At 33.6% G+C, this 15,463-nt stretch overlaps 1 protein-coding gene across 7 annotated transcripts in view; it reads left to right on the top strand.

Moving 5' to 3' along the window:
- SEMA3A (semaphorin 3A) overlaps positions 1–15,463 on the top strand; it is a 515,603-nt gene that overhangs the window by 46,445 nt on the left and 453,695 nt on the right. The window lies entirely within an intron of this gene.

A 15,463-nucleotide genomic window follows, 5' to 3' on the forward strand; every position in this document is an offset into this window, starting at 1 on the left:
TCTTTATACATTGTGTGTTCAAAACTGAAACTAATAATTTTATAATATACTAGTCTTTTAAATTAGGTAGAAAACAAAATTTGGATTTACAAACCAAAGTTACAATGACATTAGTTTTAGGCAAATACATAATTTTGTAATTTATTTGTCTTCTAAAACTTGTCAAAAACTAAAAGGGGAGTTACACACCATCACTACAATACTATATTTTATAATTGCCCATGTATTTATCTTTACTGAGATCTCTATTTCTTCATATGTCTTTGAGTTACTATCTAGTGTTCTTTCATTTCTTCAGCATTTCTTGCAGAGCACGTCTGTTGGTAGCAAACTCCATCAACTTTTGTTTATCTGGGAATGTTTTAATTTCTCCCTGAGATTTGTTTTGTTTTGTTTTGTTTGTTTTTTGCATTTTGAATTTAGCCCATTGCCTCTGGTGTCCAAAGCTTTTAATAAGAAATTTGCTGATGATCTCACTGAGGATGTCTTGTGTAGGACCAGTCACATCTATTTTACTTATTTTAAAATTCTCTCTTTTATTTGGTTTTCAACAGTTTAACTATAATATATCTCCATGTGTGTCTCTTTAAATTCATCACATTTGAAGTTCATTGACGTTTCTTTAATGTGTATATTTTTCTTTCACTAAATTTAGGAAGTTTTTGCCATATTTTCTTGAAACACTTTCTATGATGCTTTCTTTCTCTCTTCTCTTCTGTATGTTGGTCTGCCTGATGGTGTTCTATAGGTCTCTAAGGCATTGTTCAGTTTTTTTTTTTCTGTCAGCGCCTTATACCAAAAAATTTCTAATGCCTTATCCTCAAGTTCACTAATTCTTTATTTTGCCTGCTAAAATCACACTTTTAATCTCCCTAGTATTTTTTTTTTCATTTCTGTTGTTATATTTTGAAGCTCCAGAATTTCTTTTTGGTTTTGTTTTACAGTTTCTGTCTCTTTATTGATGTTTCCATTTTGCTCATACATCATTTCTTGACTTTCCTAATATCTTCTTTTAGTTTTTTGAGCATACTTAAGATAGATCTGTTGTGCAGTGTCTAGTAGGTCTGTTATAAGATCTTTTCAGGGTCAGTTTCTGTTTATTTTTTATTTTTATTATTATTTTTTTTTGAGATGGAGTTTTGCTCTTGTTGCCTAGGCTGGAGTGCAATAGTGCAATCTCAGCTCACCACAACCTCCACCTCCCGGGTTCAAGTGATTCTCCTGCCTTAGCCTCTCGGGTAGCTGGGATTACAGGCATGTGCCCCAAAGCCCGGATAATTTTGTATTTTTTGTAGAGATGGGGTTTCTCCATGTTGGTCAGGCTGGTCTTGAACTCCCGACCTCAGGTGATCTGCCCACCTTGGCCTCCCAAAGTGCTGAGATTACAGGCGTGAGCCACCGCACTTGGCCTATTTATTTAAAGTTGGCCATACTTTCCTGTTTCTTTGTGTGCGTTGTGAATTTTTGTTGAAAACTGGACATTTGAATCTAATAACATAACTAGAAGAGAGATTCCCTGCCTTTCCAGGATTTGCTGCCCTTTTTTGTTGTTTGTTTCTGTCTTTGATTGTTGCAAGCTGTCTCTGTGCTGAGGACCAAACTGAGGTATAAACTTATGGCCTTATCAAGACTTCTCTGCTGGTGCCTTCCCATGGGCATGCATGGTGGCATTCCATTATCCCATGAATATGCAGTTGCTTTTTGATGTTCTAGTCTTCAATGTCTGGCGCTCAAAACAAAAAGAAAAAAAAGAAAGGCCGAGGATTTATTGGCCCTTTAAGTCCCCTAAAAGTCACTTCAGCCAGAGCTCACAACAATTTCTGTACCTCTATGATCAGAAGAAACAATCAGAGATCAGAGCACATATTATGACATTTGGAAAGCAAGACCCATTTTACCTACCCTGGCTTCCACAAGCTGTGTTCAAGCTGCACCAGGAACATGTGGACAGCTGCTTGACATGGTGCTGAGGGGTGGAAGATTGGTAGCTACTTTTGTGCTAAGAGCTGAAAATAATCAAAATTAATCACAGTTTCCCATCCAAGTCTTCCCCTGAAAGATGTAAGCCATCAACGGACTCCAGATTTCCAAAAATAGTTACATCAGATAGATTGTGCCATTGTAATTGTTGTCTAGGTAAGGAGACAGATTCCTAGTGCTTTACATGCTGCCATTTTCCCAGAATCTTCTGTTGATGTATTGCTTTTTAACAAAGTACCTTCTCACTTACTTGTTTCTTTCCTCTGTTCCAAATGTAATTGTCATGCATGTTTATTTACTTCTATATCACCTTATCACATATAGTGCCTAATATATGGTAGGTACTCATAAATATTTGAATATATGAATTAAATCCATCTTGCATATCCTGGGTTTATTAATTGAATTTTTAACCTGATTTTATTCATCTTTAAATTTTCATCATTTAAAAATACATATATTCTTGGTTTAATAATTCATTATGTATTCCATTTGTCTTCTTTCTATTTTATTATTCTTAGAGCATTGATAACATTGTCATAAATTCTCACATGTACTATACATGTACTATCATTTCACCCATTTCTTTTGTGTTTACAGATTTAATTTCTTTTCCACTTTCTAACAGTGAATAATTCCTTAAGCAAGCTTTTTATAGCCTTAATCTAAATCTTCTTAGTGGGTGGCTAACCTTTGACAGTCACTGTTTGAAAAGTCTCATCAGAAATATCTATTTATATGGCTTTGTTTTAATATCAGACATAATCCAGAAATTTACATAGCACACATACTTGTTCTGTCAAAATAAAATAATCAGAACGGCTGCCTTGTTTATGCTTAATGGAAACACTGTAAATAAAACTAGCATTGCAGTCAGTAATCTAAAATAACACAGTAGTTTTACTTTTTGAAATACAACCAAGATTTAAGGCAGGCAGGAAAGTAAGGTAAAATTTATCCCTGTAGACACATGAAATTTCACTTGTCCCAAGCCTTTCATGCTTCGTTGTACTTTCTACATCCTGTCATAGAAAATTCTTCCTGGGCTTAAAGTGGGAGGCTATGTGCATATTCTCCCTCTCTAAATTCTTACCTATGTTCTAATAGATACAAATCAGAAAGAAGAAAAGCCATTTGCCAGTCTCTTATTTGTAAGTCCTTAAATCACAACACCCCAAGAAGTACAGGTAGTTAATATGTATTATTCTAATTCCATAGGAGATTTAGCAGAGTAGTCAATGTATGTAGAAGTTGATACTCTTTTAATTTTGCTACTGCTGTATCAACCTGCTCAGGCCCATCTGACACAACAGTCCATGAAGTAAATGCCCTTTCCTTTAGTTTCTTTTGCACAGTTGAGACACACTGATACTTATAGGTTGTTGCCTTATTACATGTTTAAAAGTAATTAACTGAAATAAAGAAGTAACATTAATTAAATCTGTTATAAGCTGAAATAAGAAAATTAAAAAATATATACTTTATTATAATGTATAGACTATGGGCTTCCAAGGACTGTGAAACCTCAAAATTCAAGTCATTTCCTTGATGATATTATTTGATCTCTCAAACTCTTGGTTGTTTCTATGTGGTGGGTACCATCTTATTACTTACCATACAGAAGTCTTTACCATATCAAGTCCTTGTCCTTACTCAGATCATGGGGAAAATGTTCTTGCTTTTCAAGTTTTAGTGTGAAAGGCATGACTTCCCGATGGTTTTCTGGCAATCTGTGATAATTCACATAATGAAACAGCTTATACTTCACGTTAACCCCAACATCCTGCCTAGAGAAATGTTATCTAGCTCATTACGGTTCGCAGATTAGTGAAATTTAGCTATATAACTACCATAGTTACTGTAGCGCACATACTATAATTATTTTATTGGTCTTCTATGGATTCCATTGTAACACATTAGTCTGGTTCCTTGAAGTGGTAGGACAAGTTAACTGAATTGATGGAGGCTAATACAAAATGTCATAGGGCCATCTTCCTCTGGCTATTTTTATTTTATAATTTATGCCTGCACACATACATAAATACATATAAAATCATTTTTAAAGCACTGTAAATTTCTTGAGTACAGTATTTGTATCCAAGTCATTCTGGTCTTTCTATTTTGTGCCAATAGTAGACAGACAGCAAATACATTATTGTTGACTGCTGAGAGAATAGTATTTAACCTCCTTATAATTAATAAAGCATACCTCCTAGTCTAAAGTCTTAGGAAATTTTTGAAAATATATAATTCTTACAAATTTTTCTCTAGCTCTTTTCTGGATAGATTGCTTGGTTCACAAAGACTTTCTTTCATTCTTTATCTTTTTAGCCAGCAACTTTCATGTTCTGTAAAAATAAAACTTGTTTTAGGTTTTTTAAAAAATCAGCTGAGGCTTGTAGGGGAGTAATTAGTGCCATATTGGCCTGAGGAAACAATAAAACTGGACTGCATTATAGTTTATATGAATTGTTTCTGAAAAGCAGCATCTATATACTACTGATTATGGCAAATATTTTGGAAGATTTACATATTACAGTTTTCTGATGTTCTATTAAACATTTGCATTCATTCTGTCAATCTGATTACTGCACCTTTCAAGATAATTTCTTATTGGCCTTCCCAGTTTGAAATTTTCTCTGGAATACTCTGTTCTCATGTATCAGGATGGATATCCAGATTTTCAAAATCTTTCCTTAAATGTTTTTCTTTAAAGCAGCTTTTTCCTCTTTTACTTAAAAAAAAAAAAAGCCAGCATTAGAAAGTCAATGTTATGAAGGCATGAGGTTATGCTTTAAATTAAATTTATAATGTTTTTAAATAAAATATGCTCTAATAAAACAAAAAAGGGGAAATGTATTCAATCTTATGAGCTATTAAGACTATCTTAATAACAATATCAGTTTAAGTAATTGATGTTCATGCCGGACTATTAACTGGAAATAAACATTCAAGGGATGCCAAAGCAGGGAGTGACTTTAAATACTAGCAATAAAACTAATTACTAGCTCACATGACACCAAATTCCACCTTCCATTTCTGTCTACTTCAGTTCATCCCATTATTCCTTTTTTATTGTAACTGATCTCTAGGAATCTTTAGCCATTAAAATATACTTTCCTTTGAATTACCATAGATCATTCATTGTTTAACCCTTTAAGAATCACCTCAACAATCCAGAGTGCTTATTGTAAAAACCCTTGTGATCCTTTATTCAGAAGGATGATACATCAAAAATACATACAGTTGAGAAGCTGTTTTAGGTGGCAGTCCCTGCAATTCTGTTTTGTCTGTATTCCTGTCATGGAATTGAATTATTGGTATTTAACATAAACGGCAGTTTAAGACTGTTTGAGGAAGGTGAATGAAAACACTGTTCACGAAAAAAGTAATTTTTCATTGTTTTCACATGCACTTAAAATTTAATGTTTACACCTTCAGGAAACATAGGATAAGTAATTTACGAAGGAAACTGTGGCTTAAATCTAGTCTCTATAAATTGTAAATGTATTTACTTTTTCCACATTTGCATAAGAGAAGCATTCTACAAGCAATCTATGTTCAGACTTACCATCAAAACATGATCTTATAGATTGTTTTATGAGAAAATAACACAAACACAAATTTACTGTCAGTATCAAAACAAACATAAATATAATTTTAAAAATCATATTATAACACAAAGAAATTTGAACTTATATCTGAGAAGCCCAAAATAAGTTTAAACATCAATCTTGTAAAGTTTCAGTGTTTTACAAAGAATAAAAGAAAGACTTTGGCCCAGTAAAATGTTATGCATATTGCATTAGCTTAGAAAATACTTTTCCTTATTGAATTGCTTAAGTTCCTTATAGATTGTGGATATTAGATCTTTGTTGGATGAATAGTTTGAAAATATTTTCTTCCATTGTGTAGGTTGTCTGTTTGCACTGTTGATAGTTTATTCTGCTGTGCAGAATCTCTTTAGTTTAATTAGGTACCACTCATCAATTTTTGTTTTTGTTAGAATTACTTTTGAGGACTTAGTCATAAATTCTTTCCCAAGGGCAAAGTCCAGAATGGTGTTTCCTAGGTTTTCTTCTAGGATTCTTATAGTTTAATGTCTTACATTTAAATTTTTAATCCAGGTTGAGTTAATATTTGTATATGGTAAAAAGTAGGGGTCCGGTTTCAATATTCTGCATATAGCTAGTCAGTTATCCCAACACCATTTATTGAATAAGAAGTTCTTTCCCCATTGCTTATTTTTGTTGACTTTTTTGAACATCAGATGGTTTTAGGTGTGCAGTTCTGTTTCTGAGTTCCCTATTCGGTTCCATTAATCTATGTGTCTGTTTTTATACTAGTACCACGCTGTTTCGGATACTGTATTGTAGCCTTACAACACAGTTTAAAGTAGGGTAATGTGATGCCTCCAGCTTTGTTTTGTTTTTTTGCTTAGGGTTTCTTTGGCTATTCTGGCTCTTTTTTGATTCCATGTGAATTTTACAATAGTGCTTTCTAATTCTGTGAAAAAAATGAAATTGGTAGTTTGATAGAAATAGTGTTGAATCTGTAGATTGCTTTGGGTGGTATGGACATTTCAATGGTATTAATTCTTCCAGTCTATGAGCATGGAATGTTTTCGCATTTGTTTGTGTCATCTATTATTTCTTTCATCAGTGTTTTGTAGTTCTCCTTGCAGAGTTTTTTTTGTGTGTTTGTTTGTTTGTTTTGACAGAATTTCTCTCTGTCACCAGGCTGGAGGGCATTGGCCCGATCTTGGCTCACTGCAACTTGCGCCTCCCAGGTCCAACGTAATGGTGCGTGCCTATAGTCTCAGCTACTCCTGCCTCAACCACCCGAGTGGCTGAGACTATAGGCATGCACCATTACGCCCAGCTAATTTTTGTATTTTTAGTAGAGACGGGGTTTCACCATGTTGGCCAGGATTGTCTCGATCTCCTGACCTCGTGATCCGCCCGCCTCGGCCTCCCAAAGTGCTGGGATTACAGGCGTGAGCCACTGCGCCCGGCCTCCTCGTAGAGATCTTTCACCTCTTTGGACAGATGTGTTCCCGGGTAGTGTGTGTGTGTGTGTGTGTGTGTGTATAGCTGTTGTACATGGGATCACACTCTTTAGCTGTCAGCTTGAATATTATTGGTGTATAAAAATGCTACTGATTTTTGTACCTTAATTTTGTATCCTGAAACGTTACTGAAGTTGTTTATTAGTTACCAGCCTTTTGACAGAGTGTTTAGGGATTTCTAGGTATACAATGATGTAGTCAGCAAGGAGATATAGTTTGACCACTTGTTTTATTTGGATGCCTTTTATTTATTTGTCTTGCCTGACTGCTCTAGCTAGAACTTTCAGTACTACGTTAAATAGCAGTGGTGGGAGTGGGCATCCTTGTCTTGTTCCACTTCTTAAGGGGAATGTTTCCAGTTTTTGCCTGTTCCTGATGTTGGCTATGCATTCATCATAAATGGCTCTTAATATTTTGACATATATTCCTTCAATTCTTAGCTTGTTGAGGGCTTTTATCATGTTGGGATGTTGGATTTTATTGAAGGCTTTTCTGCATTTATTGAGATGATCATACAGCATTTTGTTATTAATTATGTTTATGTGATGAATTGCATTTATTTAATTTGAGTAATTCGAATCAACCTTACATCCCAGGAATGAAACCTACTTGTTCATGGTAAAATAACTCTTTGACATGCTGCTGGATTTGATTTGCTACTATTTTGTTTAGGATTTTTATGTCTGTCCTCATTAGGGATATTGGCCTGTAGTTTTCTTTTTGTTGTGTCTTTGCCAGGTTTTGGTATCAGGGTGGTTCTGGCTTACTAGAATGAGTTAGGGAGGAGTCCCTCCTTCTCAATTTTTAGGAATCATTTCAGTAGAATTGGTGCCAGCTCTTTTTATATGTCTAGTAGAATTTTGCTGTGAATCCATTTTGTCCAGGGCTTTTTTTGGTCGGTAGATTTTTTACTACTGATTCAATTTTGGAACTCAATATTGGTCTATTTAGGGTTTCAATTTCTTCCTGATTTAATCTTAGGAGTTTGTGTGTTTCCAGGAAGTTAGCCATTTCCTCTATATTTTCTAGTTTGTGTGCATAGATGAACAGATACTTCTCAAAAGAAGACAAACAGCCAATAAACAAGAAAAAGTGATCCACATCACTAATTATCTGAGAAATGTAAATCAAATCCACAAGACACCACCTTACAGTAGTCAGAATGACTACTATTAAAAAGTCAAGACAAACGGCATCTGATTAAACTAAAGATCTGCACATCAAAAGAAACTATCATCAGAGTGAACAGGAAACCTACAGAAAGGGAGAAAGTTTTTGCAATCTGTCCATCCAACAAAGGGCTAATATCCAGAAATCTACAAAGAACTTAAACAAATTTACAAAAAAAAACACAAACCCATCAAAAAGTGAGTGAAGAATATGAACAGACACTTCTCAAAAGAAGGCATTTATGCAGCCAACAAACATGAAAGAAAGCTGATAATCACTGCTCATTAGAGAAATGCAAATCAAACCCACAATGAGATACCATCTCATGCCAGTTAGAATGGTGATCATTAAGAAGTCAGAAAACAACAGATGCTGGAGAGGATGTGGAGAAATATGAACACTTTTACACTGTTGATGGGAGTGTAAATTAGTTCAACCATTGTGGAAGACAGTATGGCAATTCCTCAAGGATCCAGAACTAGAAATACCATTTGACCCAGCAATACCATTACTGGGTATATACCCAAAAGCATTATAAATCATTCTACTATAAAGACATAGGCACACGTATGTTTATTGTAGCACTGTTCACAATAGCAAAGACTTGGAACCAACCCAAATGCCCATCAATGATAAACTGGATTAAGAAAATATGGCACATATACACCATGGAATACTAACCAGCCATAAAAAAGGATGAGTTCATGTCTTTTGCAGGGACATGGATGATGCTGGAAACCATCATTCTTAGCAAACTAACACAAGATGGAAAACCAAACACTGCATGTTCTCACTCATAAGTGGGAGTTGATCAGTGAGAACACATGGACACAGAGGGGAACATCACACACTGGGGCCTGTTGGGGGGTGGGAGGCTAGGGGAGGGATAGCATTAGGAGGAATACCTAATGTAAATGATGGGTTGATGGGTGCAACAAACCACCATGGCACATATATACCTATGTAACAAATCTGCACGTTCGGCACATGTGCCCCAGAACATAAAGTATAATAATAATAATAATAAAGTCAAATAACAGGTGATAGAGAGGCTATGGAGAGGAAGGAAACCATTATACACTGTGGTAGGAAATGTAAATTAGTTCAACCATTGTGGAAAACAGTTTGATAATTTTTCAAATAACTTAAAGCAGAACTACTATTCAACCCAGCAATCCTGTTACTAGGTATATGCCCTAAAGAAAATAAATTGTTCTACCAAAAAAAAAAAAATACACATTTGTATGTTCATCACAGCATTATCCATAATAGCAAAGATATGGAATCAACCTAGATGTCTATCAATGGTGGATTGGATAAAGTAAATATGGCACATATGCACCATGAAATACTATGCAGCCACAAAAAAAATGAAATTATGTCTTTTTGCAGCAACGTGGATGAAGCTGGAGACAATTATCCTAAGTGAATTAATGCAGGAACAGAAAACAAAATACCGTATGTTCTGGCTTATAAGTGGGTGCTAAATACTGGCTACTCATGGAAATAAAGATGGCAATGATAGACGCTGGAGACTACTAGAAAGAGGAGGGAGGGAGATGTCAAGGGTTGAAAAACTATTGAGTATTACACTCACTACTTAGGTGATGGGATCATTCCTATTTCAAACCTCAGCATCTTGGAATATACCAATGTACCAAACATGCACATGTACCCTCTGATTCTAAAATAAATGTTGAAATAATAAAAATAATTATAGTACTAAAGAGAAACAAGAGAATAAAGAGAAAAATAAATCAGTGAAGCAGAAAAAAAACTAAATGATTTATAGCACATTGGTGGCACTACTGGAAATGGAATATTTATCTACATATGTCGATTCTGATTTTCTTTCTGCAACACATATCTTGTCCTGTCACGTCTACATTAAAACATTCAATGGCTTTTGTCATTTTTAGGCTTTGTACAAGGTTTTATAAATGACAGATTGGGTGGATTTTTCTTATCTATTATTATTAGAGTGAAGAGAAATCCCTCTGCCTCACTTACCGTTGGAAAAAATATACTTCTGATGCTATTTTGGGGGTCAATAATCCACAGTCTCCCTTCTTTGCCTATGTGTAAAACTTCCCTTATCATTAATAGTCAACTACAAATATATTTCATTTTACATAACCTGCCCTGAACTCACCAGAGGGAGAAAGTCATTCTTTCTTCTGTGTTCAGTGTGGGTAGTTCTGTTAATTCACTTATTATAATGTATAGTAATTATTTCTTTACATATAGTCCTCCACTACTCAACTGTAAACTCTTTGAAGGCAGGGTACCCTTAAGTCTTTGAATCTTTGTAATGTAAATGTTGATATATGCTTGTTAAATTAATTGAATCTCACAACTCACCCTTTTGTTACTAATTATTGAAGCTGGCTTTATCTATTATTCAATAATTCTTAGATCAAATTATTTTTTTAAATGTTATCAATTCTAGGTAGCCTTGCTAAAAAAAAAACTCTGATTTTTAATTTTCTGTAACTTCTTTAGAACATACTCTATTTTCTTCTCATATTATCCTGAGGAGATGACAAAAAATGCTTTAGTCATTGAGTGCAATTCAAATCTAGTAAAATCTGACTCTTAAGAGTGAGCATATGCTTTTTGGAAAACTAGTTATATTCTAAGCTTGGCAAAGCATAGCTTCCTGGTTCAAAGAAGAAGAGCTTTAAAAGGCTAATAGACTCATGAGATCCCTTAAACATCAAATAGCACTCATAAAGCCTTATTTGATGAATTAGATATCAATGAGTCACAGTCATGGAAACGAAATTGCCCTTTCAATATTCATGGGCAGAAAAGGCAAGTTTAAATGCACTTAGCTTTTCTCAGACTTGAAATATAATTGTTTGAAAATCCTAAAATGTTTTCATTACGGCTGCCCTTTGTGTAAAATGTTTACAGCAGCCAGATTATTAGGAGAAATCAATTCTCTAAATAGCTGCACATAGTAGCAATCAATGTTAAATTTCATTATATCAAGTGACTCTTGGGAAAATAATATTGCAGGACTATATTTGAATATCTAATGCTTTTAGAGCTTTACGCTTCATAAACTTCTTGAAAATGTTATACAGCTTCTATTATATCTGACTGTACATGGAAAATCTGTGTACCTTCCTCTCAATTTTGCTATCAACCTGAAAGTGCTCTAAAAAATAAAATATGTGCTACTGTTACACAGTTTAGTTGTTTATTTCTTTGCCAAAACTAAATGCTGGTCTAAATACAGTAAAAATACACAATATAATCTAAATACACACACACACAAATTTTATGTTGTGTAGGTATAGAAGAAAGATGGAAGGCCTTGAGACAAATCGTCTTCACCTTGAACTTATATGCCTGGCGCTCTCAGCCAACCTGTTTCCCAAATATTCATCCCACGAACCCTACTTTTTTGTTAAATTATCAAACATGGAGTCAGATTACTATGTTACATACAAAGAGTTACAATTATTACCTATTTTTCACATTGATGTGATTGAATAATCTAATTTGAAAAGTACATGTCTAAACTGATCATGTTAGATCCTTATGAGTTTGCAATAATTTTTATTTTTGTCCATTCTACGTGAAATTTTACCTATCTTTATTCTTTAACAACCATGTTTGTCAACAAAAGTTTACTATTGTTTTTTTAAGTGTTATGCGAATTTAATCATTCTTATGCAAAATGTCTCCCTGCTTAGAAAGTGTGTTATTTAGTTAACTATATTTGGTTAATAAATATGTCTCAATTTTTAAAACTTACTTTTGCTTGCTGTAAATTATGTACATTGCATTTTAATTATTCTCTCAATAACTAAAGGCTGTTGAAATATGTATGTTTTCTTCTGAACATGTGTCATAATTAGTACACTGAGAGAATATTATTATTAAAAAATGGAAGACAAATGAAAGAAAATTGTGCTATATTTTAATGAAATGTAAAGATTGTCAAAGACATAGCTTCCCTGATTGGGTTTACATTTCATTTAGATTGACAAAGAAACAAACCCACTCTACTCAACATTTTGAGTGAGATATTTTTACTTAGTTTGAAGATTAATGTGTATTTTCTCTTTCTGTTTCTCCAACTTGAAAGTCACTTTTGCAACAGCGTAAAGCTCCTAGGTAGCATATTATAGTGCCTGTGGAATTTTTATGATGATTAACATGTTGGTATTCTTGTTAAAGATGCCATCAGAAGGAAAGGCTTCATGTCCATTTTCCTGCCTCATTTTCTTCCTCCCAACGTTATTCCTTACAGTAAATAAAACTAAGTTTATGTAACTATTTAAACTGTCTATTCTTTCTTTACCATGTCTTTCTTTTGTGCGTCTTACCTGACAGAACACCCTTGAATTAGAGATCTGCACTCTATCCTCTCCTACCCCCACCTAAAATGCTGAGGTTCTATCTTTCTATTTTTAGGAGAAGGGTGTAGGATGACCAGGGCAGGAAAAAGCTGAATGATAACATGTAATCAGATACACTAGATACAATTTTAACCTCTCTCTCTCTCTCTCTCTCTCTATATATATATATATATATATATATAACAAACTCTATATTTTACTAATGCAAAAGTCAGTATTTAACCATGTTACATAATATATTGCATAGTTTTTTTCTGTTAATTTGATATATTCACCTTCAACTTTTATATCTAAAATAGTTGAAACTATCAAACAACTTAGTGATCTCTTGTTCACACTATGGTTACAAATGAAGAAAACTGTTTTTAGGAAAATTGAAGATTTCCTACTAGTTCAATTTTGAAGTATCTGTATAGGTAAGAAAGTTGGTGGAAAAGTACAGAAATGTTTTGTAGTATCAAGCAGATATATTAGTAGGTAAAATGTAAATTAATGTGACGTTATTTGATGAGATTCGCAACTAGTAACTAAATTATGCTAATTGATCTCAGCCTGAATTATCTTCAAATTGGTTTAAACCACTGTCTCCCTCCTCTTGGATTCCTCATGACTTCCTTTTGTGTTGGAACATGAACCTCCCAATAAGCAGCTCTGGTTTTCCACTTCACCCTTGAACTTCATCATAGGTCCCTTCTTGCTTTGAGCCTCCTAAAATTTGGTGAAAATGAAAAGTAGCTTCTTATAGAGATTTTTGATTCCCATGGAATAAAGATGAGAACACTTATTCTGCTCCTTTCTCCCTCTCATTAAATAACTTACTTTCTATTAGTCAAAGAATTTAATCCCAGATAAGTTACTTACATTTGATAGTCATTGTTTTGCATTTATTAAATTGTTTATAGGGACAGTATCTGACTTGTATTGATCAAGTTTTACTATGTTTTTCTTTTTACTGATAAATTATACAGTTTTGGTGGAAAGTACTTAAAGAAAATTGCATTGTCAAACTCAAAAATATGAATGCAAATTTTTATACTAATGGAATTCACAGATAATTCCAAATTATGAAGTGCTTCAGATATAAGCACTAATAGAGAAGAAATATTTTCAAAATTCTCAAATAGGACAATATTCAAAGGAATTTTTAAAATATACAAAAAGAAAGCTTGTTTATGAACAACTAGAGTAGAATGAATGTAGTACCAATATTTTTAAAGAGGTAAACTATATGTGATGGATAGCTGTTATGTTTGAAATCATGTACAAATATGAAATTTGATGTGATTATGAAATATTACTTTATTAGTAATATAAACTATTATGCTTGTTTTTTACTGTCTTTAAGGAGAAAAAATTATATTTACATGTCATACTTTTATTTTACATTTATAATAATTGCTAAAGAGATATTCCCAAAGCTTTCACACAAATAAGACAAGCATATCAAATTCACTTCAAAGCAGGAACTTGACTTCCATGCAAAATAAGTTGCTTTATTATCTATGAGCATACAGATTTCTATAGGAAAGCATTATTGAATCTGATATTGTAATGAAAGTTCTCTAATTTGCATTGGTAGCATATGCTCTGGAGACTAAAATATTCTCATTATTGAGTTTTTAAAGTAATAGAAATTAACTATTTTTTGAACTTTTTCATATTAGGATTTTTAAAGATGACATTAAAGAAGCTAAATACAATATTCATTACTTTAAAATTTATAAATTCTGAATCACTCTACATTGAGTCTTGGATATAGACCTACTATATCAATGCTATTATTATATAATAGGAAGTACTAATACACTGCAATTATCACCTATGTATTTTTCTCATAATTTTTTATGTACTTGCTATCAGAGATAGTTTATCTGTGGTTTATCAGCACAAATGACCAGACTTATTTGTATTTATTATTCCCCATTCAGTATGAATGGACCATGTAGCTCTTATTCACAGCATCTAAAAAGGTAATACATAAAAAACTATTAATTGTTACATATGAGTGAATACTTTTTTTTTTGAGACAGAATCTCGCTCTGTCTCCCAGGCTGGAGTGCAGTGGGGCTGGGGCCATCTTGGCTCACTGCAACCTCCACCTCCCTGGTTCAAGCAGTTATGCCTCAGCCTCCCGAGTAGCTGGGACTACAGGTTCCTGCCACCATGCCCAGCTAATTTTTGTATTTTTAATAGAGACGGGGTTTCACCATATTGGCCAGGCTGGTCTCAAACTCCTGACATTGTGATCTACCCACCTCAGCCTCCCAAAGTGCTGGGATTACATCAAAATGTTTTTTCATGTCGAATCTTCATTACAATTATATAAAGTTTTAACAACCAAGCATTTGTTTCAAGCCTTCGTAATCCCTAGTCATGGTCATTTTTTAAGTTTTTTATTTTGAAGTGATGGTGTAGGCAAAAAAAAATTCATAGATATCTCTCTTCATTGTGGGGGATGGTTGGAGGGTTCAGACAGGTGAGCATAGTGAATCTCAGAGAATTTCTCCAGGTTCTGTTTAACTGCCTCTAGGAAATATAGAGCAAAGGGATGGTATTTATTAGTAGTTGAATAACTTAACATCCCAGAATTGCATTAACATTAGTTTCTTCTTTACTCGATAGTTATAATCCTCACTCTGGAATCTCTATGCGTTCATTATGCATGTCCCCACATCAAGGGTCAGTCTTCTGGCTCTTGATTAGAGAGAATGTACATAAATACAGTAATACATTAATTTGCTAACATTTTACTTTACTGTGTTACAAAATATTTTGAAATGCAGAATAGCATATATACCAACACTGAAGTTATCACCTTCCAAAGGAGATTAAGAAAAAATGTATAAGTCTGAATATGAAACATAGAAATAAA

The sequence above is a fragment of the Pongo pygmaeus genome, chromosome 6 (genome assembly GCF_028885625.2).
Source record: "Pongo pygmaeus isolate AG05252 chromosome 6, NHGRI_mPonPyg2-v2.0_pri, whole genome shotgun sequence".
NCBI classification, from domain to species: domain Eukaryota; kingdom Metazoa; phylum Chordata; class Mammalia; order Primates; family Hominidae; genus Pongo; species Pongo pygmaeus.